Source organism: Acinonyx jubatus, chromosome F2, assembly GCF_027475565.1.
Source record: "Acinonyx jubatus isolate Ajub_Pintada_27869175 chromosome F2, VMU_Ajub_asm_v1.0, whole genome shotgun sequence".
Taxonomy (NCBI): Eukaryota; Metazoa; Chordata; class Mammalia; order Carnivora; family Felidae; genus Acinonyx; species Acinonyx jubatus.
The window spans coordinates 49378866-49385490 of record NC_069394.1 but is presented as its reverse complement, the minus strand read 5'-3'; positions in this window follow the sequence as shown (position 1 = coordinate 49385490).

Sequence of the window (6625 nt, the reverse complement as noted above, 5' to 3'; positions counted from 1 at the left end):
CCTCAAAGCATTTAATATATTTAGGCATAAAGTCTAGTCTTGCAGTTAGTGGCTTTGATATATCTTTCATCACATCACTGGCTAATATGTTGACTTACATTAGAAAACTATAGCAGTAATTTAATAACCGTAAGGAATGAAAATAGTATTGGATCAGGAGAGTCCTGTGATGTTGGAAGTCAAAGTCCCAGGAGACTAAAGTTATTTAATAGATTACCACTTGGGTGAAGCAAAACCAAGTTGGTCAGTAAAAACTGGATGTGTTAATTAAATCCCTTGAAATTAGGAGGTGTGGAGTTTTTATCAATTAGTGGTAATATGCAAGCTGATTCTCTCAGGATACTTAGTAATGTTTAAAGCACTGTAAAAATGTACCCAGAATACACTCTATGTAAGGGAGGAATATATAACTTCATACCAGCTACAGGGGTCCTTATTCAAGAACACAGGCTAAATAAGGCTGGAACTGTTCTAAGGGAAAATGTCCAATCAAGAGAGGCTATCTCCCTAGATGGTGAGTTCCATGGGGGCGCAGATGTGAATCTTACAAACTGATGTTCCCCTTATTGCCTGGCAGTGTGCCTGGCACTTCACAAGCATTCAATAAATATTTGGTGAATAAATGATGTCATGAACCTAGATGACCCCAGGACAAACACTCTCTTCTTGAACAACCCATTACTGTACATGATTAAGACTAATGCAGGCTTTTGCTCATCTTTGTTGAGAGCTCCTTGGAAAATGATCTCTTTAGCTTCAGGTGACAACTTCCCAGTTGGAACATATTCCGCTCCCCTGTCCCCAATCTGAGTCGTTGCCAATGCTCACAATTATCATCCAACTTAAAACTTCAGCTTTCTCTCTGCACTCAAAATGCTAAGTTATTATACATGTTCATTAGAATATTGAAACCACACTTACGTCCTTATACAGCATATGGATCATTTTCATGGTCATGCATAGGCTTCCAAACAATTGCATTTTAGGCACACACAACCTACAGAGGGGATGTGGCAGGAGCTGTAGTGAATATATCTCAACATCTGCCAACTTTTGTTCTTCAGTGTGTAATCGTAGATATTTTTAAACTTCAACAGAAACTAATTTGAATTAAGTGTGTCATAATATTCAGATAGTTATATCCTTAGAAGTCTGTGAATGGTGCATAATCAACAAGAAGTTAGTATAGGGACTGTTGAGAGTGAAAATATATTATATAATATATAATATAACATATATTATATAAATTATAATCCTACCCCTTTAATTGGGAGACAATATACTTATGAAGAGGTAAATAACTACTCATGACCATTGATCCAAATCTATTTATGTGCAATCAGTGAATATTTATGTAGATGAATGGGAAGTATTCTACATAGAACATGTAAAACTTCAGGTTTCAGCGTCTAACTATCCTCGTTTATGCAATTAAATAAATATGAGTGAAATTGATCAACTATAAACCGACTTGGTCACATGTGAAAAATTAGTGCCATTCATAAGAATTGGCATAAATAAAATTATTCCTTTAATGTTCACTTATTTATTTTTGAGAGAGAGAAGAGAGGAGACGGTAGAAAGAGAGAGAATCCCAACGAGGCACCACACTGTCAGCGCAGAGCCCCATATGGGGCTCAAACCCAGGAACCATGAGATTGTGACCTGAGCTGAAATCAAGAGTCAGACGTTTAACCAACTGAGCTACCCAGGAAGCCCACAAATAAAATTATTCTAGAAGAATACATACAGTCCCAAATCAAATCATAGACAGCACATAAACAAAATTAGATTTTAGTTTCTCTTCTCACTTCCTCTTATTTGATATTAAAGAGGAACTCTGGACATGAGCCAAAATATTATTTCAGTAGAGGAAGAAGAAGTGAGAAGAGGTAAGGAAGTAAATGAAAACTGTAATATTTTTGCCATTTAATATATAATAATTTAATGATTTTTTTTAAGTTTATTTATTTTTGAGAGAGAGAGAGAGAGAAGGTGCTGACAGAGAGGGGGAGAGAATCCAAAGCAGGAGGCTTGGTGACGTCAGGGCAGAGACCAACACGGGGTTCGATTTCACAAACTGTGAGATCATGACCTGAGCCAAAATCAAGAGTCGGAGGCTTAACCGACTGAGCCACCCAGGCGTCCTTGAAAATTTAATGATTTTTAAAAAAACTACCCCTAAGGTAGCACTTACAGATTTAAAATGCAAATGAGAAGGCAAAATCATGTTTGTATTTAATTCTCATTTGGGTCACTAGATGGCAGCAAAACAATGAACAAACACGACTATGAAATGAGAAGCCTTGCTGTTGGTTGCTGAGCAATGAGGGGTTTTGTTTGTTTGCTTGTTTTTGCTTTGTTTTGGTTTGTTTTAAATCCTGAACACTCCTTTTCCTTTTCTCAAGTGTTTAATATGAACCATTCGTATCTATCTACAAAAGATGGTGAGGGATTCTTATTTTTGAGAATTTTAATAGTCACAAGTGAGGCCTAAGAGATTAAAGGCTGTAGTTGTTGAATCAAAACTTAAACACAAACATTTTACAGCCCTGTTCAGTCTTCTGGAGGCCTCGGTGCACGTCATATAACACTTGCTGGATATGTGTTCTCAGGCAAGTTCATTTCTCTGGCCTCAGTCTCCTCATCTGTGAGTAGGAATGATAATGGTACTTATTCAGAGAGTTTTTTAAGGAATTAAGTGAGTTAGTACCTATAACTTGTTAGAATAATAATTGTAGCATGTAATAAAACCCTCAGTAGGGGCTAATTATTCTCTTCTATAAATTAATTTTGTTTCAACCAGGAAAAAGAAATATGGCTTATTCAATACCTAAAATAATGTTTTTCTTTATGTATCTATAAATAACATCATGAATCGACATCTTAATTCAGATAATGGTAAAGAAGTTATTATAAAGGGATCCCCTAATGGATTCCCCTCTGTGCTTGGCATTGACAATGATAATGACTCTTGCACAATGCCAAGTAGCAGAAGAACAAGATGTGGCCACGTTAAAAACCAGTACAATGCTATAAGGGGTGATTTGGAGGAGGACCGGAGAATTTTTCCTGAGGAAGGTTCTGTTCCAGAAACTCTGTATCTTACCTGAGGAAGGGTATGATTGGCAAGACATCAGGAAAATAAGCCAAAGAGGAGAGGTGGGAAAACTATAGCATTTGTTTTGTTTTACTGACTTTCAAAAGGATAGAGTCCCTTGGAGTGCTGCATGAAGTGGAAAATCTATCCTAATTACAAATACAGAAAGTCTCCTGCCATGAAATTAATTTGGGTCTTGTTGGGGCATGTCATAAACTCAAAGTCCTGAACGAGATGCATTAAGTCAACCTGGGAGAAGAGTTTATCCATTTGGGGGTGACTCAACTCCAGTTACACAAAAGGAAATACAACAGCGTAGGCATAAAATCTAGGATCAAGAGAATGAACGACTAGAGAGCTAATGAACTACTTTAGATTTGAAGGTGTTTAATAGCAGCCACCTGATAACTTGACCAGGTAGATAATATCACAGGTAATCAGCAGGAGTAAGCGCGAGTCTAACTGTACAGTCACAGGGGACCAACTGCACTGCAGAGGCATAAAACCCAGTGATTTAAAAGCTAATTTTAGCCAGGTGAGAATCAACTCTGTGCAGTAAACAGAAAATCAAATTCTCCCTTGTATTTAAATCTTTTCCAGGTAGAGAAGCCTGGAAACTCAGGGAAAACATTTTGGCCATTAAATGCACATATTCTTTGTTTCAACATGTCCATACATTTCTATCATACTCATTCAACTCATTTGAAATTTGAATGGTTCCAACTACATTTGTTCAAGGGAAATCATCCCCCAAGGGCACTTGACTCCCATGAAAGTATATTACAAATGGAAGTATTTGAAAATACTATGCAACTTTGGCTTTTAGAATTCACACTTTTGCTCCTATGTATGATTGGTTTAATGGAGGACCTAAGGCAGTCACTGGAGACCCCAAAGAGAGGGCCTGGCAAGGGTAGGGAGATTATACAAGCCAAGCAGAGCAGGAGCAAGGCAGGGTACAGTCTCGGGAGGAATTGAGAACTAAGTGGGAAAAGGGGCAGGCAGAAAGTTAGCAATAAGGAAGCTGCTACTCAGTGATGATTTAGGGGTCAGGTTCTTACATCAGGAACCAATCGTAGGAATAACAAGAATACTTTTATATTCTGTCTGTAATGTATGTTGATGTATAGCATCACATGTGCATGTGGGGGACAGGGAGAGATAGAGAGAAAGTAAGAGAGAGAGAGAGAGAGATGAACAGAGATAAACAATTGGGGTAGGGAGATTTTAAGAGGATAAGGACTTTATCTGTCTTGTTATACTACTAAAGCCACAGTATTAACATTGTACCTGGAACCCAGTCAGTACTCAAAAAGTATTTGTGGACGAAGGGAGAAACGGATGGAAAGAAGGATGGAAGGATGGATGGATGGGACAATAAGAATCTTAAAATACTGAATGTCAGTTTAAGACGTTGAGTTGATGGGACCTACATTCTCATCCTGGGAATGTCAGAGACTGGCATCTTAAAGAGTTCTTGGAGGAATGCAGGAGTTTCTTTAGTGTAACCCAGGCTTCTCGATAAAGAGAATATTCATGGGAGAGGAGAAGCAGTTGCATATCACATATATTCAAAACTTACCATTTGAAAATTTAAATTTTAAAAATGAGCTTAACTTCTTGTAGAAGAGACGTGTTTTAAGAGATATAAAAGGAGAACCTCCACCCGGATATTTATCTTGTTTAGCACTCGTGCTTCTAATGTGCAAATTGAAGAGTTGAAGGTTGGCAATGAGCCTGTGGCATTGGTCTCTGGTGATACTGATTGGCATGATTCATACTTTTATGAGTTCATGCTTGAACTTTTATGCGTTTGCCTTAATTTTCTCATCAGTGACTTTAGCCCTCCATTTCATTCAGCTTTGTGTGAAGATGCTCATAGTAATGGTACATACATAAATATAACTCTTCCTAACTCAAATCCTTGTGGCATGGCCAGAGATAAGCAACGTGTGATACTTTTGAAAATTCAATAAACATTCTTAATCAACACATTCTGCCCCACCCCAACCAATAATAGATGGTCAATGCAAGTAAATTTCCTGCCCTATTCAAACAACACAGACATCCACACCACATACGTACTCATGTACTTGTAATTACTTCCTAGAACTTACGTTATAACATAGATGAGAGTTCTTTGAGGAAATCTTTTATGCAGATGGCTTATTTACCAGAAATCAGACTCAGGGTCTATTTTGTTTGTTGGTAGTGGTTGGGGGGGGGCGGGAAGGGGTATTTTGTGGCTCAATTCATAACTTGATATGTAAATCCCTGAGACTGCCTATTATAAATTTTTTTTTAGTTAAAGGATTTTTAAAATAATATTTCACCAGAGAAGGTCTCATTTCTTCCTTTTCATTTGGTTTTTCTTCAAAGGGGCCCGTTGTCAAGATTGTGAGGTATACTAAGCCTCTTGTTCTTAGCAGCTTCATTGGTATGAAAGATTGATTAGGCCCTCAGAGGAGCAGGGAATTTCAGAGGAATTATGAAATTACCACAAGGAGTGAAGAACAAAGTCTGCAACTTGTTAAGAGGATGGTGCTTTTAGCTGGGCAAAAACACTCAGTATCTGATATATAATTTTAAAAGTATATACAAGTGTCTAAAGAAACCCTCCTTTTGAAAGGATTTCATGCTTTTCAAAGGTGTGTCCAGTAAGAAAGAAAGAAAAGTAAGTCAAAGAACTACCTAGAAGCATCAAGGAGAAGAAAAAAATAGAATAGAAAAAGGCAATGTCTAGGAGTGCCTGGGTGGCTCAGTCAGTTAAGCACCAGACTTTAGCTCAGTCACGATCTCACAGTTCATGAGTTCGAGCCCCGCGTCAGGCTCTGTGCTGACAGCTCAGAGCCTGGAGCCTGCTTCAGATTCTGTGACCCTCTCTCTCTGACCCTCCCCAACTCTCTCTCTCAAAAATAAAATAAAATAAAATAAAATAAAATAAAATAAAATAAAATAAAATAAACATTAAAAAATTAAAAAAAAAAGAAAACGGCAATGTCTAAACATTATTGAAAATAAATTGTACTAAACATGGCTGTGACCACGGAAGGGAAGGGCTTATCAGGCATGACCACGGTACCCAGTACCCTGGGCACGAAATACATGTTCAATAATGATATCCGTGCCATTCGAAAGAAGGAACAGATAACAGAGCCAAGAGTACAGTCCACCCACAAAACGAGGCTATGGGTCACCTGGGCCTTTAGGCCAACAATGGACTTCACACTCCTTTTGAGTGATTCAGGTCACTAGGGTACAGTTTTAGAGCATGAACCACCAACATAGGATTTTTTAAAGTGAATTATATACACATATTGTGCTATTATACATATTATAAAATATAACAAAGTAGACATTTTTAGAAGGTGAAAAAATAACTACAGATATTAGTGCCCACATTGTCTTCCCGCCATGGAGTCGCCTATCATGTGCACCCCAGGGTGCATGCATTGCACTATATAGATAGCTGGTTTGAAACCTTCTGCTAACAGGATCGGGCTATACCGTCTCTGCACAGCTGGT